The 25,044-nt window shown below is 39.0% G+C and overlaps 1 long non-coding RNA gene across 2 annotated transcripts in view; it reads left to right on the forward strand.

Annotated features, from left to right (window-relative positions):
* Nucleotides 1-25,044, forward strand: part of LOC134310977 (uncharacterized) — a 169,392-nt gene that overhangs the window by 112,305 nt on the left and 32,043 nt on the right. For both annotated transcript variants that reach the window (XR_010011358.1, XR_010011357.1), the window contains one exon: nt 5,735-5,815. This is a non-coding gene — a long non-coding RNA (uncharacterized LOC134310977). The remainder of the gene's footprint in view (nt 1-5,734; nt 5,816-25,044) is intronic.

Genomic DNA, 25,044 nt, shown 5'->3' on the forward strand with positions numbered 1-25,044 from the left:
GGTTTGGCCGTTCCCTAGTGGGCGGACCAGACTGAAGTATGAGACTGAACCCTGTTGCGATGATGGCCAAGGTGACCTGTTTAATGAGTAAATCAAAGCTTAAATAATTAACATCTTAAGTCATCTGTCAGTTTCCCCTCACAAATAACTTTAAACATGAGAGAGACCAGCTTTACCATTAATTATAAAATTAAGTTAAGCCTTCACACTAACAATTTAATTCAGTCTTCATCAGATAGCATTTTACTTTAGGTGCAGCAGATCCAGAATAAACATTGGCATCAGGGCTGATTGGGGAGATACAATAAGTGCAAGCACAATTCACTATTTAAAAATTACATGACTTACTTGTAATTTACTTGTAAATTATATGATTTTCCCCCCTTTTAGATACTTGATGTTTAAATTTGGTCTGGGTGGCCCCTATTCTTAAGTTGCTAATTTATCCTGATTACACGATGGAGTTGCTCCGAACTGAGGTGATGGTAGTCATGGTGACGAGATCGCAACACCAGGTTACGTGTGACGCAAGCACGTAAGCGTGAGCCCTCCCTGAACTCATTCAGAATGTATTTATAGCGCCTGCAGTTCGAAAAAAAGAGTCTTAACATGAGAGTCTATGAGAGCAATCCAGGGCAATTTTCAGTCAGACTGAAATCGCCCCAGAAGGGGCGGTACTATACGGAACACAACTCGACGCTGATTGGACTACGATATTCAGAGGCAAGACAGACTCCAGAACAGTCACAGCTGTAATAGAAAGATTTCTTCCCTTTTGCCCTTTGGTGGTGCGTCACCCGATCGCCCTAAGGAACGAGCTGCCCCTGGAGGCCAACATTAAAAAGTAGATCGTGATGACCTGTCGACTGAAACAGTAGATCTCAAGCCACGAAAGTATGGGCACCCCTGGTCTAGATTTACAAAATGGAGAGGTAATGAAGAAAAACAGCCACTAATACAGTGATAAGACTTGAACTCTCACAAATGACTTTTTTTTTTGCACAGATTCAACTTTATCTTTTCTGTAAAATTTTATTTCATTTTTTTTTTTTTGAAATAGCAGACAGATTGAAGGAGCAGTTCAGTGATATGTCAAAAAGGTTTGATAAAGTCAAGTACAACAGAAATGACTGAAATAAAGGTGAAAGGAACATTCATGATCTTTGAAGTTATTTCAACAAAGTTAAACGTGGCCTATTTTTGTCAGATTTTTGTTTGGGGGGGGGTCGGGCATGAACATATTTCATCTTCCAAAGGGGGTCGTGACAGAAATAGTTTGAGAACCACTGATGTAATGTAATATAAATAATGTAACGTAGTAAATAAATCATGCTCTGGGTCGCGGTGAGTGACTTTACGTGTGGTTCCAAGTGCCCCTGGAACCAGTATGACCAGTATAAAATGGTTTGTGATAATGATAGTTCATTTGATTTTTACTACCACTTTATCCTGGTCAGGGTCGCTTTGGGTCTGGCTTTTGTTCTGTTATTGTTATCATGATTTGGAACAAAAGTAGTATAAAAGCTGAGTTTTTGAGGAGCAAAGATTGACAGAGGATCACAAATGCAAAAGAAAATTATTGAAATGTTTAAAAACAGTGTTTCTTAAAGAAAGATTGGCTTTACTGTAAAACAAGAAGCCTCATGCTAGCCATGTACAGAAGTGGTATTGAGGTCATTTGATGAATCGGCAAAGGTCAAGGACAAAACAGAACTGAAAGGCCAAGAAAACTTTCAACATCTTTTTTTAGATAACTGAAGAAGTCCAGCAAGGACCTGGCTCAGGATCCTGGTCTGAAGAAGCTCGATCAGAAATTGTCTTTTCAGGGTAGCAGCCAAGAACCACTTTTATTGTAGGGGGACAGGGTGAAAAAGTTAAGATATGCTAAAGCTTACAAAGATTGGAATAAAGATCATTGAATAGGAGTGATGAATCCAAGTTCATGAAATTGTTGGGTGCAATTGTTGACAATATGTAAGAATAATATTTAATAGAATAGAATACAATAGAGTTGGAGATGAATCGGGACAGGTATAGGACAAAACAGAATGCAGACAGGCAGACACACAGGCTTTTTGGGGGGCTTTTTTATTTAGCCGGATATGGGTAAATCAGCAGAAGGATGTAGAACAGGGATTATGTCTAGACAAGTAAAAATTCAGGTAATACAGACAGAGTGACTTGTGCCATAAGCTAACTTCTCACAATTAAGGCAGGAAGTTTGCATTTTTACCAGCTTGTTTAGTTATTTACTGTCTCTCTTCTGAGATTACACCTCTTCAGCACACCACTGCATAAAAGATGGCTGATGCTACCACAGTGTTGTAAAAGGATCTTTGCAATGGTTGATACACTCCAAAGGACCTCAGTCTCTTCAGTAGGTGGAGGCGACCTTGATGGTGATGATGGTCAACTTGAGCATTCTCCAGCTTCTACTCAAGTAGTGATGGTTGTAGCATGTTGTACCAACTCAAACCCTAAAGAGGACAAAGCTGTGGTAAAACTGACAAATAACAATCATAATAATAACTTAATTAAATGATAAACTTCATTTCATTTGTTAATGTACATCCATTCCTGCATTTCAGGCCTGCAACACATTTCAAAAGACAACAGGGACAGTGGCAATTTAAAGCTGTTATTAAGATTAAAAACACTAAATAATGATGTGATTTCAAACATGTGATGTCAATAGGTGACTGTAATCATGATCTGGAACAAAAGTAGTATAAAAGCTGAGTTTTTGAAGAGCAAAGATTGGCAGAGGATCACAAAAATTATTGAAATGTTTAAAAACAATGTACCTCAAAGAAAGATTGGTAAGGTTTTGCATGTTTCTCCCTCTATACAGTGCATAATATCATTAAACAATTCGAGGAATCTGAAGGAATTTCATTGCATAAAGGGCAAGGGCACACGCCCTTGTAAAAACAGAAGCCTCACTTTATTGTGAAACAAGAAGCCTTATGCTAACCATGTACAGAAGTGGTGTTGAAATTGTTGGAGAGAGATGGAAGAATGAGTGCTTGCAGCCTTTAGTGAAACATATGGTAGGTATGTCCTGTTTTGGGGCTGCATTTTTGCTAGTTGAGTTAATGAATTTGTCCAAATGTTTTAATTCATCATGCCATTCATACTGGAAAGCACCTGATGGGTAATGGTTTTATTTTATTTAGCATGATAACAATCCCAAGCACACTGCTAATGCAGTGAATTGCAGTGAAAACAGCTGATAAAACACTGACAGTCATAGATTGGCCTCCACATAATCCAGATCTGTTAAAGATGCAGTATAAGATTAGCTAAAAAGAAAAAGAAATAAAAGGAGTCTGTGAAGTGCTAAAAGAAGCCTGGTATAATATACTTCAGAGAACAGGCCAGTCTTCCCAAAAGAGTTCAAGATGTGTTTAGTGCCAAGGGAGGTCGCATTAAATACTAACTTGTATAATACTAACTAGCTTGCCTGTGGAAGCCACTTTATTCTGAACATTGTGTTATTTTAAATGTGTACATAAATGTGTACATATATGAGAGGATTGGTTCTGTTGAAATTGTTATTTCATCTTATATGTAAAAAAAAAAAAAACACCTGTTTTATTTGTTACACACCCTGACTTGCCTTGTGTAGGAAATATGTGTTAAAATGAACTTGCATTTTAGTTTGGAATTCAAGGTGGGTAAACGACAATTATTCGAGTATTAATATTAATAGTGCCTGTTTCTAGTGCCGGCTGTGATCAGTAATGACAGTGCAATCAGATCAAGGTCCAATCATTATCTTTTGTAATGAAACTTCAAAGGAAGGCGGAATGCAGACAGGCAGACACACAGGCTTTTTTTTTGGGTGGGGGTGAGAATATTTAACCGGATATGGGTAAATCAGCAGAAGGATGTAAAACTGGGACTATGTCTAAGTAAAAATTCAGGTAATACAAACAGTGACTTGTGCCGTAAGCTAACTTCCCACAATTAAGGCAGGAAGTTGGCATTTATCCACATGACAGTCTTGCATTCAACATTCCATATGATCCCAATTGATTTGAATTACACTGAGGTCACGATTCTTTGCAGGCCAGTCAGTCTTATGTAAGATGTTCTTAGACGTGTGTAAAGATAAGCCAGAAGAAACCATTTCTAAACTTTGAGATTTGTGCTGCAGTTTTGTGCTAATGTTAATTTGTGATGCAGCTTTGAATTCCATGTGTCACGCCAGCTGTGGCTGCTCCTCCATGCTACCAGGGATCCCTGTCTCTGGAATTCTGAATTTCAGCCATTTCCTGATTGCCGGCAATTTTGTAGATACACATGTTGCCTCTTGTTTGGCCTTACCTGCAATTCTGAGTGTTCTCTTGTGCTTTGGATTTGATTGGCTGATTATTTGGATCTCTGGTGTTTGACCTTGAATTGCCTTGTGGATTTCGACTGGTGTCTGCCCATATTCCAGATTTTTCAAAAAAGCAGATTAAGCATGTAACATTATTCATGTCAGACTATTTATGAATTGATTTGTTAAAAAAAAAAAACCTAAACATTTTTCAATATTTTTTGTATCTTTATTCCAAGAAAAAATTGTACATGACATGGCTGAATCCACTAATTTGGAATAGTTCATTCATTTGGCTCATTCAGTTGGTGCTTGGTTATGAAAAGAGGAACATAAAGTGGAAAGTTTCTAAGATTCACAAGCTTTCAAGACATACTGTAAGAGAGGTTTTCTTTGTGTTGCAACAAAAAATAAAATAAAATAAAATAAAAATAAAATAACTGTTTAGGTTTTTCGACCCCCCTTTTCCCAAACTACTGATTTGACAGTATACTGTCATGACTAACCTCCCTCAGGCATTAACCACATCACAGCAAAGCACACATTAGGTGCTCCATTTCATTTCTGAGTTGGCATCTGAAGTGGTATCATATATATTTTTCTGTAGTGTCAACACTTAGTGAAAGTTTCTCAGTGGTTTTATGCAGGGCTGTACCCACAACAGCATATTATAGGGCCACTTTACAGAAAAATATTTTTAAGTTTTGATTTTGAGAATAAAGTCGTATAAGTTTTAAAATGTAAGTATTCAAAATGATTTTGAGAATAAAGTCAAAACGATTTTGAGATTAAAGTAAAAATTATCTCAAGAATAAAGTCAAAACAATTTCAAGATTAAAGTCAAAATTATTTTAAGAATAAAGTCGAAATGATTTAGAGATTAAAGTCGAAACAATTTAGAGATTAAAGTAAAAATATTATGGCCATAGCAACCTCCTTGTGTTAAAATAAGGGATGTTCATGATCTGGTAAAATTACACTTTTGTATAGGCTTCACAAATAAAGAAATCCTTAATCTCCTGCACATCAGCACCAGTTTGTTATTATTGTGAGGATGCTGAAACAGCTTTGTAATAAACTGTGTTTATTTAGAAGAACATGTGCCACCGGTGCGTTCGGCGTCTGCATCGTCACCAGCACTTCACTCGGGGCCCAAACACCATATGGCATATGGACTTGTACGATAAACTAAAGCCATATGGCATCGCTATAAATGGTTGCATTGACAGGTTTAGTCATCATGTCATGTGGATGGAAGTGAAACCATCTCACACCCCCTCACTTTTTTGCTGACCCAAACTGCCAGTTTAAAAACTAGTGGTGTAACATATACATGCAAAAACATGAGTCTAGATGACCTGTGCTAATCATTTTGATGCTAATGTTAATTTGTATTCTTTCTCCAATCAGGTAAACCTTCTTCACCAAATTGATTAGACCAAAGAAAGTGATAACAGGCAGAAGAGATGTTGGCAGACACAAGCTACAAAGGTAGGACAATAAAGGTTTAAAAACATTGTAAATCCTACAGTACGTTATGTCTTCAGATTTGTTCAGAAAATGTCTATAAATGTCCTTTGACTTTATGTGTATGCATATGCTTGTCTGTGATTGCATTACTTTTTATTGATAAAAAAAATCCTATATTTAAATCCTTTGTTTCGTGGGGTTTTGCTCTGGCACAAATATACATACATAAAATATACCAATGTATTTCAGGACCCACCAACACTGTCACTGTGTACAGTCATGCAAGCTTTACATTAAAAGGGGCTTAAAAGCTGCCATGCACAAAGAGGCTCTGACAACTGGCACTTTAAAGCATGACTAGTTTGATGATTATGTAGACAAAAACCTTCTGGAAAAATGTAGTCAAATGAAATACAGCTTTGACGTGTTGGCTTCAAGTATGATTGCAAAAGAATTAGTAAGACATTGAAACCCATCAACACTGTAATGACTGTCAAGTATCGTGGTGATAATATTGTCCTCTGGGGCTTTTCTGCTGCCAGTTGAACTGGTGCATTGCAACAAGTGCTAAGCAACTGAAATGTTAAATGTTTTTCCCTAAAGAATACTTGTTTTATTACATTGTTTCAACAAGTTTGTTTCTTTGTAGTCTCTAGATATCTTATTGACAAGTGCGGCTTCAAGTACAATCACCCCAGTGGCCAACCACCAATAATAACAGGTTTAAATAAACTAGGACTTAGCACACAGAACAGGAAACTAGTATCATTTGACTTCATGGTGCATAAACAGCTTTTATCTTAACATAAGAATGGGGCTTAAATAGCCAAACCAGAAGCACTAAAAAGTGATTAGTTAATGAAAATATGTAAATAGATGTAAATAGATGTTAATGGAGCTTTAACTTCATTGCTGGGCCGACAAGATCAGTCTGTCACTGTGTTTTTTAAGGTTCTGACACTTTTTATTTCACCATGTATATACACCGATCAGTCATACCATTAAAACCACCTACTTGTTTCTACACTCACTGTCCATTTTATCAACTCCACTTACCATATAGAAGCACTTTGTAGTTCTATTTCTATTTCTCTGCATGCTTTGTTAGCCCCCTTTCATGCTGTTCTTCAATGATCAGGACCCCCACAGAGCAGGTATTATTTGGGTGGTGGGTCATTCTCAGCACTGCAGTGACACTGACATGGTGGTGGTGGTGTGTTAGTGTGTGTTGTGCTGGTATGAGTGGATCAGACACAGCCATGCTGTTGGAGCTTTTAAACACCTCACTGTCCCTGCTAAACTAAGAATAGTCCACCAACCAAAAAAATATCCAGCCAACAGTGCCTCGTGGGCAGCATCCTGTGACCACTGATGAAGATCTCAAAGATGACCAACACAAACAGCAGCAATAGATGAGCGATCGTCTCTGACCTAACATTTATAAGGTGAACCAACTAGGTAGGAGTGTCTAATAGAGTGGACAGTGAGTGGACAAACTCCAGCAGCGCTGCTGTGTCTGACCCAGTCATACCAGCACAACACACACTAACACACCACCACCATGTCATTGTCACTGCAGTGCTGAGAATGATCCACCACCCAAATAATACCTGCTCTGTTGTGGTCCTGACCATTGAACAACATGGTAAAAGCAGACTAAAAAGGTATGTGGAGAAATAGATGGACTACAGTCAGTAATTGTAGAACTACAAAGTGATTCTATATGGTAAGTGGAGCTGATAAAACCCTGTAAGACATACCTGGAATCCACCATTTTAATTATTGCTCTGAAAGCTTCTTTCTCAACTGTCTATAGAGGAATCGTGTCCCTGCATGTGTGGATTGTTACTGCATTCGTAATGTTATTGTTTGCAATGGCCGTGGCTCAACAAACTGTACAGTATATAGTGTTTTAGTCTGTTCTAAACTGCCGACACGGCTCAATTCTTTGGCAGGTTCTTCCCGTGCATATTTAGTCTTTCTCTCTTCATCCTCTATCTGTTTTTTTATTCACCATATCGATAAAGCCTTTCCCATTTGTTAACACTGTCATACTAACGCTACCTGGCTAACTCGTGAGCTGTATCTAATCTGCACAGCTCTCCATACTGCTTCAGCTGCAAACAATATTATATGACTTGCTGCCTACTGAAGCCTACAGCTGTTGTATTAACTATTCTAGGGTATGGCAGTATTGGAAAAATATACACGGTATGAGGAATCAAAGACGGTATACCAAATGTACCGTCATACCACCCAACACCTAGAAAGAAACATCCAGTAACATAGGGCCTCCAGATTGTTTGAAAAGACAGCAATAACATATTTACCATTTTTGCTGTGTTCCTAACCACTTACAGTTGTACAGAACAGTCCATTTCTGGATGTCTGTGTAAACTGATATCAGATTTGACTGTGTTTTTCCATCCAATGCAAACAAAATAAATAAACATATAAATACCAAAGCATTTGTAACTTATGGGAGAACTAGTGCATTTTCTGAATGAAGTACAGTGATGCCGATGTTATAGGATTTAAATGTAAATATTCAGAAGTTATAGCAGACGGGTTGTTATTGATAGAGGTGTTAGCGATGTAAAAAATGGTTTCTATTTTATCTCCATTACACACTATGCCCAGGAAGTTCTCTTTTTATATCTTCAGCTGTTATATTATGTAAGCAAGTAACATGTTACTAAGCTGCCCTGGTGAACTGCAGGCCAAAACCAAGAACAGCTTACAAACATTTAAATAAAAAATGTCCATACACTTTTTTCCTCCAATTTTCCCCCCAAATTTCTCCCCAATCTAGTCGTATCCAATTACCCTGATTGCATTAAACTTCACCTCTACTGATACCCTCCACTGCTGACTAATGAGCTTCACAACTGACACACGCCCCCTCCGACACGTGTGTAGTACGGACTGCATCTTTTCACCTGCACGAGGCGAGTTCATATGCGGATCAGCCCTGTGCACAGAGAGCCACACCCTGATCAGCATTATTCCTCAACTCTGCGCAAGCACCATCAATCAGCCAGCGGAGGTCGTAATTGTACCAGTTATGAGGAACCTTGGTCCGGCTCATTTTACCCTGTGAACAACAGCCAATCGCTGTATATGTAGCCCAGCCAATCCTTGTAACTGAACAGTACCAAGGTGCTAACGTAAACTATCACTGTTAGCTGCAAGCAATACATTTTTGCAAAAAACAATACAACAAGTTCTTTATTGCGATTTATTAGAATTGTGGCTGGTCCAAGTATTTCAGAAAGAAAGAGTGAAAATTTTAAAATAAAGCAGAAAACAAAACATATTACAAACACATCAATTTAGCTGACTTTACATTTAGTCTAGAGAACCATGATACTTTAAAAAAGGGCTGCATTACTTTGTATTCAATATACAACCAAAGATATGTGGATACCCTAACAAATAATTACGTTTGGGTGTTTCAGCCACACCTATTGCTAACAGGTGTATAAAGTAAATCAGATTTTTCCAGCTTTGTGGCAACAGTTTGGAAAAGACCTATTGTTGTCCAACATCACTAATTGTTTGACTAAAGCAGCACACATTTGCACAGACACTATTTGAACTATTGGGAAAAGCCTATATGAGTGAAGGCTGTAATAGTGGGGGACAACTCCATAATAATGCCAATGGTTTTGAAATGGGATGTCCAACAACGTGACTCAGCTGTCCACATACCTTTGGCCATTTAGTGTATTTTATCAACGAATCAGTATTATTATATTAAAAGTATATTTTACATTATTATATTATTTATCATAGATGACCTATACATACACGTATAAATGATCATCAATTACCATGTACACCAATCAGCCATAACATTAAAATCATCTCCTTGTTTCTACACTCACTGTCTATCTTATCAGCTCCACTTACCATATAGAAGCATCTTGTAGTTCTACAATTACTGACTGTAGTCCATCTGTTTCACTACATACCTTTTTAGCCTGCTTTCACTCTGTTCTTCAACAGAGTAGGTATTATTTAGGTGGTGTGTTAGTATGTGTTGTGCTGGTATGAGTGGATCAGACACAGCTGGAGTTTTTAAATACCGTGTCCACTCACTGTCCACTTCTACTCCTACCTAGTTGGTCCACCTTGTAAATGTAAAGTCAGAGACAATCGCTCATCTATTGCTGCTGTTTGAGTTGACTATTCTCAGTCCAGCAGTAACAGTGAGGTGTCTAAAAACTCCAGCAGCGATGCTGTGTCTTATCCAATCATACCAGCACAACACACACTAATACACCACCACCATGTTAGTGTCACTACAGGGCTAAGAATAATCCACCACCATCCACATCTACTCTGTAGTGGTCCTGTGAGAGTCCTGAAGAACAGCATGAAAGGGGGCTAACAAAGCATGCAGAGAAACAGATGAACTACTGTCAGTAATTGTAGAACTACAAAGTGCTTCTACAGGGTAAGTGGAGCTAATAAAATGGACAGTGAGTGTAGAAACAAGGAGTTGGTCATAATGTTATGCCTCATCAGTGTGTATTATCAATATTAATATTAACTTATCCCAGCTCTCAATGGGCACAGTGCACAGAGAAATACCCTGGACAGGTCACCAGTCCACCACTGGGCAAACACACACAAACTCACACACAGTCATTTTAGTAGCGCCAATTAACCTGACTTTGTGTCTTTAACTGTGGGAGTATACCATACCATACCACCCGGAGGAAACCCACACTGACACGGGAACAAGGTTGCCAGATTGCAACAGTAGTTTCCAGCCAAAAAACTTTTTTAAAATCTGTCAAAATGCATGCTGATGTTTGGCATTTCAAAAATAATAAACCAGTTAAACCACCATGACCTACAAATTAATATCTTAAAATGTACAGATCAGTAATGTTATAAAAAAATTAATAAAGGACTAATTATTATTATATTATGCACCTTACAATCATCTGTATGTACAAGGTGATATCCATTGCTTAAATTCAGGGTCACTCTCCCATTCCTTTCGGCAATTTCGGTAATTACTGTAGCCTAGAAACGAGTCCAAAAAAAGCCTAGGCTATGCTGTTGCCATCTAACATAGTAATCACTGTATTGATGGGCATGGAAACAGTGTCTTTTGGACTGGAAAGAATTACATTTACATTTTCAGCATTTAGCAGACGCTTTTTATCCAAAGCGACTTACACACAATGAGCTGAACACGATGAGCAATTGAGGGTTAAGGGCCTTGCTCAGGGACCCAACAGTGGCAACTTGGTGGTGGTGGGGCTTGAACCGGCAACCTTCTGTTTACTAGCCCAGTACCTTAACCACTGAGCTATCACTGGCTAAGAATAATAGCAATAGTTTTTTATTTATATTTTAAGCCACCACAATGATTACAAACCAGCCCAAATTTTTTCCACCCACCAAAGCATGTTTTTCCCCGCCAATTTCCAACAAAATCCACCCAATTTGGTGGAAAACCGCCCAATCTGGCAACACTGCACAGGGAAAACATACAAACTCCACACAGAAAGGACCCTGCTCACTCAACCTGGGAATCAAACCCAGGATCTTCTTGATGTTAGGTGACAGTGCTACCCACCAAGCCACCTTGCTGCCCTATATAAACATTATTTATCATATAAATATATCATTATCATTAATATTATATTATTACATTATAACAAATATAAATGAATAAAGTATGTATATTTTGCCCTTGTCAGTTTGCAGCCCTGCAAACCACTATACAAACACACGTAATAGAATTATTTTGAGTGGTAGCTTGTGCTTCTGTAGCTAATTGAATGATGTGTGTTCGCACTGGCACAGCATTTCATTGCATAAGCTTCCACAGCCTTGTAATGAAAAATACTTGTCATATTATGCACTTGAATTCTCTATGTGTTAAATAAATGTACAGTGTCTAGGCAGTTCATTCATTTTTACTAACTGTAAAAACAAACTAATCTAGTTAGTCAGCTAAAATGTGTGCATGTATGCATGTACAGCGAGGGGAAACTAAACATCACATTTTTGGTGTCTCTGTAAAACATCCAGATGTAGTGTTTTTTCCATTAATGATATTAAATTATTGTGTAATGCTACAGTACTGGTTACAAAGCAGACCCATATCATGATGCTCCCACCACTATACTTTAGTGTAGATTTGTTGTTCATGGGTTCGTGCACACAACCTTTCTTTTTTTCTTTCTCTAAACATGATGGTTCATAATTTACTGTTAAAAATGTAGTTTTAAGCTATCGATCAAAAGGTTAAGAGTTTAAATCCCAGCCACTGTTGGGTCCTTGAGCAAGGCCCTTAGCACTTTCGGCTCCAGGAGCGCCATACAATGTCTGACCCTCACTGTTTCATTAAACATTAAAACCACGCAGCAGTTTATCAGCTACACTTACAATACAGAAGCACTTTGTAGTTCTACAATTACTGACTGTAGTACATCTATTTCTCTACCTCCTTTTTTAGCCTGCTTTCACCCTGTTCTTCAATGGTCAATTGTATATGACAAATAAAAGCATTCTATTCTGATTTGTCTAAACACTTGAGTTAAAATTTTCATACTATTTTCCATAGGCTGTAGAAATGGCAAAAATGATGGTGCTGTTTATTACTTATTTGATGACCGTGTATCAATTGTTATTGCTGCTTTTAGGTTGTCCTACAACTCTTTAGTGACTTGTCTTTTAAATCTTTAAAACTAAGTCTGTTGTAAATCTTGTATGGCACACCTTTATTGGGCCCATTTGTGATTTTATTTACTTTCCACTTGTGAATTATCAAACCAATTTGAATGACAGGGAAGTTTATGATGTTTGCTATAGCTGAATGACAGGAAAGTTTAGGATGTTTGCTGTGGCTCTATGATTTGCTTAACAACTAGGTGATTAAATATTTTCTTACGCTACCATGCTAATTTAAAAAATTTTGTCTTTGTTAATGCTTATAAATACATACTTTCTTGCTTCCTTTTTGTGATTACAAAATTTAAAGACATGGCTTTCATTGGAGGTGGATATACATATACTGGAAGGTTATTACATGTAGTTTCCCCACACTGTATCACATACTTTATAAATAATGTCTTAAAAATCTGTATAAATTAACCAGGACTTGTTTTGGGAATCAGACAGCATAGATAAAAAAAAAAACCCAAAACAATCTACTTAAAATAAAAGAACAAATAAATGTAACAAACTGTAAAGAACAAAGTCTTGTTTAGTACTTGATTTCCCTCCAATTTTCTTCCCTAATGTAGTCGTATATGCTTCACCTCTACTGATACAACCCTCCACTGCTGAGGAGCTTCGCAACTGACACAGGGGGCCTCAGACACATGTGCAGTACTGACTGCCTCTTTTCACCTGCACGAGGCGAGTTCATATGCAGACCAGCCTTGTGCGCGGAGAGCCACACCCTGATCAGCATTATTCCCCAACTCTGCACAGGCGCCATCAATCAGCCAGCAGAGATCATAATTGCACCCGTTATGAGGAACCCTGGTCCGGCTATTCCATCCCTAAACAACAGCCAATCGTTGTTCATGTGGCCGCCCAGCCCAGATGGATGGCAGAGCTGAGATTCAATACAATGTATTCGAGATTTCAGCTCTGGTGTGCTAGCATATTTTACCGCTGCGCCACCTGAGTGGCGGTTTAATATTTGATTGAGTTATTACAGCAAGTGGTCTGTTAGAATAATCCTCAATTAATTCAGTTTAACATAATGGAATAATTTGGCTCTGTTTTGGCCTCACTTCTTGTTTTTCTGTGATCAGTCTTTACTATACTGCTAGACCCCATGATGAAAAAGTAATAAAAACATTCGATAATTCACTGATCACTGATTACTAACAGCTTCATCCTGGTCACGGCTGCGATAAGTACAGCACAACCTGTCAACACTAGATGCAAGGCAGGAATACAGGCTAAAGAGTGTGCCGATCCATGCATTCACCTACTCACTCACAACAAGGGACAGTTTGAAGTAACCAATCCATTTCCAGTGTGTGTTTATGGAAAAGAAACCAGAAATGCATGCAGATGAAACACATGTTGCTTTAAAGCACCCTTTTTATGCTGTGATCGTTAAAACAGGTTGTGTTATTAAAGGTACTATACAAGACTTTATCTTTATTTACATACTGTATTTACACTATTCACACAGCAAAAGAAAACAGATAAGGAAGAAATTAGAAAAAAAAGAGCCAGCCACTAACAATTAGAGTTTTCATAGGGCATCTTCACATGTTGGCTGAAAAGACACAAAAAAGACGATATTAATTACAGTTATCAGATTATTTAATCCAACAATTTACACATAATAATTTGTACAGTATTAAATCTAAGTACAGTATTTACAGATTGTGAAAAAACAAAATAATACCTCTTATTTATCAAAGTTGCATGTGGTAAAATCTAAATGTAAAGTGGCATACCCAAATTTGTCTTAACAAGTATTCCATGTCTGACTCATAATACATTTATGACTTAATAATAGGTTAATATGGCCAAAGGTATACTATACATTCCATTCCAACACCATAGCCATTAATATAGAGTTGGCCCCTGGTTGTCTGTAACACCCTTCTCTTCTCTGGAAAGGCTTTCCACAAGATTTTGAAGAGTATATTTAGATTTTGACCATTTGTGAGGTCAGGCACAATATTGGACAAGAAGGCCTGGCTCACAATTGACATTCCAATTCATTTACATTTGCAGCATTTAGCAGAAGCTTTTTTCCAAAGCGACTTACAATTACGACTGAATCAGAGATGGGGACTCGAGTCTGCACACACAGCGACTTCAGACTCGTTTGAAATGACTCAGACTCAACTCGTGACTCGCAAAAAATGACTTATGGACCACAAAAGTCAGCAACATTAGTTATGTGTGACAATTATATATATTTATATATATATATATATATATATAAATATATATATATATATATATATATATATATATATATATATACAGTGTATCACAAAAGTGAGTACACCCCTCACATTTCTGCAAATATTTCATTATATCTTTTCATGGGACAACACTATAGACATGAAACTTGGATATAACTTAAAGTAGTCAGTGTACAACTTGTATAGCAGTGTAGATTTACTGTCTTCTGAAAATAACTCAACACACAGCCATTAATGTCTAAATAGCTGGCAACATAAGTGAGTACACCCCACAGTGAACATGTCCAAATTGTGCCCAAATGTGTCGTTGTCCCTCCCTGGTGTCATGTATCAAGGTCCCAGGTGTAAATGGGGAGCGGGGCTGTTAAATTTGGTGTTTTGGGTACAATTCTCTCATACTGGCCACTGGATATTCAACATGGCACCTCATGGCAAAGAACTCTCTGAGGATGTGAGAAATAGAATTGTTGCTCTCCACAAAGATGGCCTGGGCTATAAGAAGATTGCTAACACCCTGAAACTGAGCTACAGCATGGTGGCCAAGGTCATACAGCGGTTTTCCAGGACAGGTTCCACTCGGAACAGGCTTCGCCAGGGTCGACCAAAGAAGTTGAGTCCACGTGTTCGGCGTCATATCCAGAGGTTGGCTTTAAAAAATAGACAGATGAGTGCTGCCAGCATTGCTGCAGAGGTTGAAGACGTGGGAGGTCAGCCTGTCAGTGCTCAGACCATACGCCGCACACTGCATCAACTCGGTCTGCATGGTCGTCATCCCAGAAGGAAGCTGACGCACAAGAAAGCCAGCAAACAGTTTGCTGAAGACAAGCAGTCCAAGAACATGGATTACTGGAATGCCCTGTGGTCTGACGAGACCAAGATAAACTCGTTTGGCTCAGATGGTGTCCAGCATGTGTGGCGGCGCCCTGGTGAGAAGTACCAAGACAACTGTATCTTGCCTACAGTCAAGCATGGTGGTGGTAGCATCATGGTCTTGGGCTGCATGAGTGTTGCTGGCACTGGGGAGCTGCAGTTCATTGAGGGAAACATGAATTCCAACATGTACTGTGACATTCTGAAACAGAGCATGATCCCCTCCCTTCGAAAACTGGGCCTCATGGCAGTTTTCCAACAGGATAACGACCCCAAACACAACCTCCAAGATGACAACTGCCTTGCTGAGGAAGCTGAAGGTAAAGGTGATGGACTAAACCCAATTAAGCACCTGTGGGGCATCCTCAAGTGGAAGATGGAGGAGCGCAAGGTGTCTAACATCCACCAGCTCCGTGATGTCATCATGGAGGAGTGGAAGAGGATTCCAGTAGCAACCAGTGCAGCTCTGGTGAATTCCATGCCCAGGAGGGTTAAGGCAGTGCTGGATAATAATGGTGGTCACACAAAATATTGACACTTTGGGCACAATTTGGACATGTTCACTGTGGGGTGTACTCACTTATGTTGCCAGCCATTTAGACATTAATGGCTGTGTGTTGAGTTATTTTCAGAAGACAGTAAATCTACACTGCTATACAAGTTGTACGCTGACTACTCTAAGTTATATCCAAGTTTCATGTCTATAGTGTTGTCCCATGAAAAGATATAATGAAATATTTGCAGAAATGTGAGGGGTGTACTCACTTTTGTGATACACTGTATATATATATACAGTATACAGTATATATGATCCGACATCATTCTGATAATTTCCAGTGAACTCTATTTGAACTCCTGGTGTACATCGAATAAAACTCCCAGCGATTTACAATATTTAATTGGGGAGTCAAGGTTTGCACAAGTTTTCACTCTTCACTCCCACTTTGCCCAGTATGTGTCCGGTGGCCAAGGCCATGATGATAGGATAAGACTTTGGTGATCAAGGTCATAATGGTGGAACAAAAAACCTAGATGATACAGGATGCAAACCAAATTTGGTAAGGGATAATAGGTGTTGCTGTGTTAAAGTGTAACCAATTATATTTCGTATCCCTTGTCTTAAGTGTAACTACCCAGGTTCGTGAGCGCAAGAAGGTATTGAGTAGTGAGAAAACAAGGCTTGTTTGATGCTGCACAACGGTTTTATGAATTAAACATGGAATAAAGCAGTATGGCATTCTGGGAATTTAGATACACTATATTGCCAAAAGTATTCACTCACCCATCTAAATAATTGAATTCAGGTGTTCCAATCACTTTCATGGCCACAGGTGTATAAAACCAAGGATGCAGACTGCTTCTACAAACATTAGTGAAAGAATTGGTCGCTCTCAGGAGTTCAGTGAATTCCAGCGTGGTACCGTGATAGGATGCCACCTGTGCAACAAGTCCTGTCGTGAAATGTCTTCACTACTAAATATCCCACAGTCGACTGTCAGTGGTATTATAACAAAGTAGAAGCGATTGGGAATGACAGCAAATCAGCCACAAAGTGGTAGCCACATAAAATGACAGAGCGGGGTCAGCGGATGCTGAGGTCACCAACTTTCTGCAGAGTCAATCACTACAGACCTCCAAACTTCATGTGGCCTTCAGATTAGCTCAAGAACAGTGCGTAGAGCTTCATGGAATGGGTTTCCATGGCAGCATCCAAGCCTTACATCACCTAGCACAATGCAAAGCGAAAGATGCAGTGGTGTAAAGCACGCCGCCACTGGACTCTAGCGCAGTGGAGGCGTGTTCTCTGGAGTGACGAATCACGCTTCTCTGTCTGGCAATCCGATGGATGAGTCTGGGTTTGTCGGTTTCCAAGAGAACGGTACTTGTCTGACTGCATTGTGCCAAGTGTAAAGTTTGGTGGAGGGGGATTATGTTGTGGATAATCCCCACCATATGCATGTGAAGACAGGAAGCGAATACTTTTGGCAATATAGTGTATGTGCTGTTTTTATGCAACTTTGAAAATAGGTTTTAAGGTACTGGGCCAAAGTGTCAATTCATGCACTATTTGTCAGTTAATTTATTCTTTTCTTCATGCAAATAAATAAACAAACAAGGAAAAAAATGAGATAATATTTATACCTGCTAATTTCTCCCATTATTATACACAAGCACTACAATCACAACAAGGACTGCAATCACAAACATGGGAGTGGGAATGAGCAGGAACAGACGGTTTCTGGGGTGCGCTAAAAACCCGTGAAAAACAACAATCAGCATGCAGTATAGAGAATAACAAGCAGACTTGTACGAATTCCTAATTGTTGGGACAGTATGTGATTCCATTTGACCTGTATTTCACTGATCATTACAAAAACACATGACCTAATGCTTTACCTTAAAAACATATACAGTCTCCAAATGTCATGCCTTTAATATGATCAAAAAGTAAAGACAGGAGCACATCTACCACACTTTTACATTATTTGAAGACTGAAGACACTAAAATACTGTATATACACTGATCAACCATAACATTAAAACCACCTCCTTGGTTCTATACTCACTGTCCATTTTATCAGCTCCACTTACCATATAGAAACACTTTGTAGTTCTACAATTACTGACTGTAGTCCATCTGTTTCTCTGCATGCTTTGTTACCCCCCTTTCATGCTGTTTTTCAATGGTCAGGACCCCCACAGAACCACCACAGAGCAGGTATTATTTAGGTGGTGGATCATTCTCAGCACTGCAGTGAGACATTGTGGTGGTGTGTTAGTGTGTGTTGTGCTGGTATGAGTGGATAAGACACAGCGTTCCGTGGGCAGCGTCCCATGACCACTGATGAAAGTCTAGAAGATGACTCAGATAACTCAAACAGCAGCAATAGATGAGCGATCGTCTCTGACTTTACATCTACAAGGTGGACCAACTAGGTAGGAGTGTCTAATAGAGTGGACAATGAGTGGACACTGTATTTAAAAACTCTAGAAGCGCTGCTGTGTCTGATCCACTCATACCAGCACAACACACACTAACACACCACCACCATGTCAGTGTCACTGCAGTGCTGAGAATGACCCACCACCTAAATAATACCTGCTCTGTGGGGGTCCTGACCATTGAGAGTAACAGATGGACTACAGTCAGTAATTGTAGAACTACAAAGTGCTTCTATATGGTAAGTGGAGCTGATAAAATGGACAGTGAGTGTAGAAACAAGGAGGTGGTTTTAATGTTATGGCTGATTTGTGTATATATATATATACAGTGTATCACAAAAGTGAGTACACCCCTCACATTTCTGCAAATATTTCATTATATCTTTTCATGGGACAACACTATAGACATGAAACTTGGATATAACTTAGAGTAGTCAGTGTACAGCTTGTATAGCAGTGTAGATTTACTGTCTTCTGAAAATAACTCAACACACAGCCATTAATGTCTAAATAGCTGGCAACATAAGTGAGTACACCCCACAGTGAACATGTCCAAATTGTGCCCAAATGTGTCGTTGTCCCTCCCTGGTGTCATGTGTCAAGGTCCCAGGTGTAAATGGGGAGCAGGGCTGTTAAATTTGGTGTTTTGGGTACAATTCTCTCATACTGGCCACTGGATATTCAACATGGCACCTCATGGCAAAGAACTCTCTGAGGATGTGAGAAATAGAATTGTTGCTCTCCACAAAGATGGCCTGGGCTATAAGAAGATTGCTAACACCCTGAAACTGAGCTACAGCATGGTGGCCAAGGTCATACAGCGGTTTTCCAGGACAGGTTCCACTCGGAACAGGCTTCGCCAGGGTCGACCAAAGAAGTCGAGTCCACGTGTTCGGCGTCATATCCAGAGGTTGGCTTTAAAAAATAGACACATGAGTGCTGCCAGCATTGCTGCAGAGGTTGAAGACGTGGGAGGTCAGCCTGTCAGTGCTCAGACCATACGCCGCACACTGCATCAACTCGGTCTGCATGGTCGTCATCCCAGAAGGAAGCTGACGCACAAGAAAGCCCGCAAACAGTTTGCTGAAGACAAGCAGTCCAAGAACATGGATTACTGGAATGCCCTGTGGTCTGACGAGACCAAGATAAACTTGTTTGGCTCAGATGGTGTCCAGCATGTGTGGCGGCGCCCTGGTGAGAAGTACCAAGACAACTGTATCTTGCCTACAGTCAAGGATGGTGGTGGTAGCATCATGGTCTTGGGCTGCATGAGTGTTGCTGGCACTGGGGAGCTGCAGTTCATTGAGGGAAACATGAATTCCAACATGTACTGTGACATTCTGAAACAGAGCATGATCCCCTCCCTTCGAAAACTGGGCCTCATGGCAGTTTTCCAACAGGATAACGACCCCAAACACAACCTCCAAGATGACAACTGCCTTGCTAAGGAAGCTGAAGGTAAAGGTGATGGACTAAACCCAATTGAGCACCTGTGGGGCATCCTCAAGTGGAAGGTGGAGGAGTTCAAGGTGTCTAAAATCCACCAGCTCCGTGATGTCATCATGGAGGAGTGGAAGAGGATTCCAGTAGCAACCTGTGCAGCTCTGGTGAATTCCATGCCCAGGAGGGTTAAGGCGGTGCTGGATAATAATGGTGGTCACACAAAATATTGACACTTTGGGCACAATTTGGACATGTTCACTGTGGGGTGTACTCACTTATGTTGCCAGCCATTTAGACATTAATGGCTGTGTGTTGAGTTATTTTTAGAAGACAGTAAATCTACACTGCTATACAAGTTGTACACTGACTACTCTAAGTTATATCCAAGTTTCATGTCTCTAGTGTTGTCCCATGAAAAGATATAATGAAATATTTGCAGAAATGTGAGGGGTGTACTCACTTTTGTGATACACTGTATATATGGTGTATATACTATATACTGTATAAGTAAGTAAGTCTAAAGCTGTGCAACTGTGCAAGGTTTTTATTGGTGTAATTTGAGCTGTATAAAGCTTCACATGTTTTTAATACAGGCAAATCATGATAATGCATTATTTACATAAACAATACGACTTATCAGACCACAATGCACATTTATACTGTGCATCAGTCAATTGTAGGTGAGCCTGTGATCTTGACTAAGTATCTGCATGTTCTTTACATATGGCTTCTGCTGTGCATAGTGCAGTTTTGACCTGCATTTGTGGCTGCATTGTTTACTGACAATGGTTTAACAAAGCATTCCAGAGTTCATGTGGGGATATCAATCATAGAATAATGACTTTTTAATGCAGTGCTCTCTGAATAATTGAAGATCATTAAGTAAGTTTTTGGTCCTGCCCTTCAAGGATCAAGAATTGCCATAAAGTCATGAACAAATATACCAGGATTGGGTCAGGGGATGGGGCATTTTAAAACATTCCTGCCATATTAACAACTGATTGAAACTCTGACAGATACTAACATAAGACAAAACTAGTGAGTGTAATGTGTTTATTCATCATTTTTACATCTTTATATTGGGGGGGGGGGGGGGGGGGGGGGGCGGAGCACAATCTGAATATATACTGTGATTATGGCCCTGCTGCCCTTCACACACAGAGATATCTTTAGATTTTCCTCTGATTATCATTTGCAGATGATGCTCAATTACCTAAAATCCTTTTGCATTTTTCCAAGTTATCCTCCCAATCTAGTCATTGCATTATGCATCCTCTCTACTGATGTTGATCTCCACCCTGGTTGAGGAGAGCTGAGACTGACACATGCCCCCTCCGACACGTGTGCAGTAGTCGACTGCATCTTTTCACCTGCACGAGGTGAGTTCATATGCGGATCAGCTTTGCGATCCACACATTATCCCTTGTCTCTGTGTAGACACCATCAATCAGCCAGCAGAGGTCGTAATTGCATCAGTTATGAGGTCCCGTCCGGCACCCTCCTAGAATAACAGCCAATCGTTGTTCATGTAGGCGCCCAGCCTGCTGGATGGCAGAGCTGAGTTTCGAACCGATGAGTTTGAAATGTCAGCTCTGGTGTGTTAGCGCATTTTACCACCAGCCAATCTCTTTTAAACAGGATTTTAACGTCTTATATTGACCCTGTACCAACTTTGTTGGAATATGTTGGCGGCATCAGTTTTAGAATAAGCTCATTATAATTACACGTCTTTGTAGAATTTTATAACAAGTCAAAGAGGATTTACAAATCACAGCTGATTTGATATGCATACTGTTCCACACTTTAAAATTAAGATTTGTTTGATACACACTTACCAAGCACTTAACTAGGTACACTGGTTTGGTTCATACATTCAAACCTATTATACAGGTTTGTATATATAATTAATGACTGTAGCTCATCTGTTGCTCTGTCCAATTTGTCACCCCACTGTACCCCAAGTATTCATCAAAAGGGACCTCCTTTGGTCGGATGTTATTTAGTTAGTGGACCATTCTCATACCAGAAAAACTGTTACTCTCTTACTGTTGTAACCAAGTATCATTACAATGTTATTGCAGTGCTGACACTGGTCCACCACCCAAACATGATCTGATCAGTGGTGACCCTTGTGATGATAATTGTAATACAAAGTTTAACTTTATAATATAATGTATGTATCTAATAAAGTGCTTAGTTAATAATATTTCAAGAAGAATTACAAGCCAATAATTTTTTTCTTAAAATATTGAGTATTAGTCACATAATCATGACTTTTTTAACAAGAAAAAACATGCTATACTTACACTCTTCAGATATGCTGCCAGATTTGCTGCCGTTATAAACTGCAACAAGTCAAAAAGGTTTATTAAAATGTGTAAAACAGCATTCCATAAAATGACGCGTCTTTGCATGGTTATGTAAACTTCATTCTGCATAATTGCATTTTAATGCAGTATTAAGGTAAATTACACATTTGATATGGGGTACATTACTGACTTTAGCCCATCTGCCACCCCCATACCCATATATCAATCACAAAATTTTAACTTCTTTAAGTTAACAAGAAAAAAACATGCTATACTTACACTGTTCAGGTTTGCTGTGGTTACGAACTGCAACAAGTCAAAAAGGTTTATTAAAATGTGTAAAACTGCATTCAATACAATTAGATACATAAAAGAATTTAAATACTTTGGGGAGGGAGGTGTCTTTATTTACCTTAACTTTTTTTTTTGCCTCAAACATCTACACCCATTCGACAATAATTACGAAGTGAAAACAGGGTTTAGAAAATATGCAGGTCTGGGCTCTGGCTGGGCCACCAAAGGACATTCACAGACTTTGTCCAAAGCCACTCCTTTGTTCTCTTGGCTAAGTGCTACGAGTCATTGTCATGTTGGAAGGTAAACTTTCGCTCCAGTCTGAGGTCCAGAAGTCTCTGGAGCAGGTTTTCTTCAAGAATCTCTGTGTATTTAGCTGCATTTATCTTTCCCTTCATCAGGACTAGTCGCCCCGATCTGGCTGCTGAAAACCATCCCCACATCATGATGCTGCCACCACCATGCCTTTACTGTAGGGATGGCATTAGCCAGGTAATGAGCGATGACTGGTTTCCTCCAGATGTGACACTTGGTATTCAGGCCAAAACAAGAATCTTGTTTCTCATGGTTTGAGAGTTCTTTAGGTGCCATCATGTGCCTTTTACTAAGGAGTGGTTTCCGTCTGGCCACTCTACCATAATGGCGTGATTTGTGGAGTGCTGCCTGGATGGTTGATTTTCTGATACAACCCCAATTCCAATGAAGTTGGGACGATGTGTAAAACATAAATAAAAACAGAATATGATGATTTGCAAATCCTTTTCAACCCATATTCAATTGAATACACTACAAAGACAAGGTATTTAATGTTCAAACGGATAAACTTTATTGTGTTTTGCAAATATTCACTCATTTTGAATTTGATGCCTGCAACACGTTCCAAAGAAGTTGGGACAGGGGCAACAAAAGACTGGGAAAGTTGAGGAATGCTCAAAATACACCTTTTTGGAACATTCCACAGGTGAACAGGTTAATTGGAAACCGGTAAATGTCATGATTGGGTATAAAGGGAGCATCCCCGAAAGGATGGGGCGAGGTTCACCACTTTGTGAACAACTGCGTGAGCAAATAGTCCAACAGTTTAAGAACAACGTTTCTCAACGTGCAATTGCAAGGAATTTAGGGATTTCATAATCTACAGTCCATAATATCATCAAAAGATTCAGAGAATCTGGAGAAATAGTAAGCGGCAAGGCCAAAAACCAACATTGAATGCCTGTGACCTTCGATCCCTCAGGTGGCACTGCATTAAAAACTGACATCATTCTGTAATGGATATTACCACATGGGCTCAGGAACACTTCAGAAAATCATTGTCAGTGAACACAGTTCGTCGCTCCATCTACAAGTGCAAGTTAAAATTCTACCATGCAAAGCGAAAGCCATATATCAACAACACCCAGAAACACCGCCGGCTTCTCTGGGCCTGAGCTCATCTGAGATGGACTGACGCAAAGTGGAAAAGTGTCCTGTGGTCTGACGAGTCCACATTTCAAATTGTTTTTGGAAATCATGGACGTTGTGTCCTCCAAGCCAAAGAGGAAAAGGACTGTCCGGATTGTTCAAAGCGCAAAATTCAAAAGCCAGCATCTCTGATGGTATGGGGGTGTGTTAGTGCCCATGGCATGGGTAACTTGCACATCTGTGAAGGCACCATTAATGCTGAAAGGTATGGAGCTAATTTAGTGCCAAAGCTTCGCAAATAAACAAAACGTATTCTGTAAATATGATTCAATTTGCAAACAAACACAACACGATCTACAAATAAAAAACACTATTTGTAAACAAACACAACACGATCTACAAATAAAAAACACTATTTGTAAACAAACACAACACGATCTACAAATAAAAAACATTATTTGTAAACAAACACAACACGATCTACAAATAAAAAACACTATTTGTAAACAAACACAACACGATCTACAAATAAAAAACACTATTTGTAAACAAACACAACACGATCTACAAATAAAAAACATTATTTGTAAACAAACACAACACGATCTACAAATAAAAAACACTATTTGTAAACAAACACAACACGATCTACAAATAAAAAACACTATTTGTAAACAAACACAACACGATCTACAAATAAAAAACACTATTTGTAAACAAACACAACACGATCTACAAATAAAAAACACTATTTGTAAACAAACACAACACGATCTACAAATAAAAAACACTATTTGTAAACAAACACAACACGATCTACAAATAAAAAACATTATTTGTAAACAAACACTACACGATCTACAAATAAAAAACATTATTTGTAAACAAACACAACACGATCTACAAATAAAAAACACTATTTGTAAACAAACACAACACGATATACAAATAAAAAACACGACTATCTAACGCACACAGTGTGATTTACAAATACAAAACACCACTGTTGCAAATGCATATGTGACTTTCAAATAAATGCACAGCTGTTCTCTAATAC

This window comes from Trichomycterus rosablanca, chromosome 3, assembly GCF_030014385.1.
Source record: "Trichomycterus rosablanca isolate fTriRos1 chromosome 3, fTriRos1.hap1, whole genome shotgun sequence".
Taxonomy (NCBI): domain Eukaryota; kingdom Metazoa; phylum Chordata; class Actinopteri; order Siluriformes; family Trichomycteridae; genus Trichomycterus; species Trichomycterus rosablanca.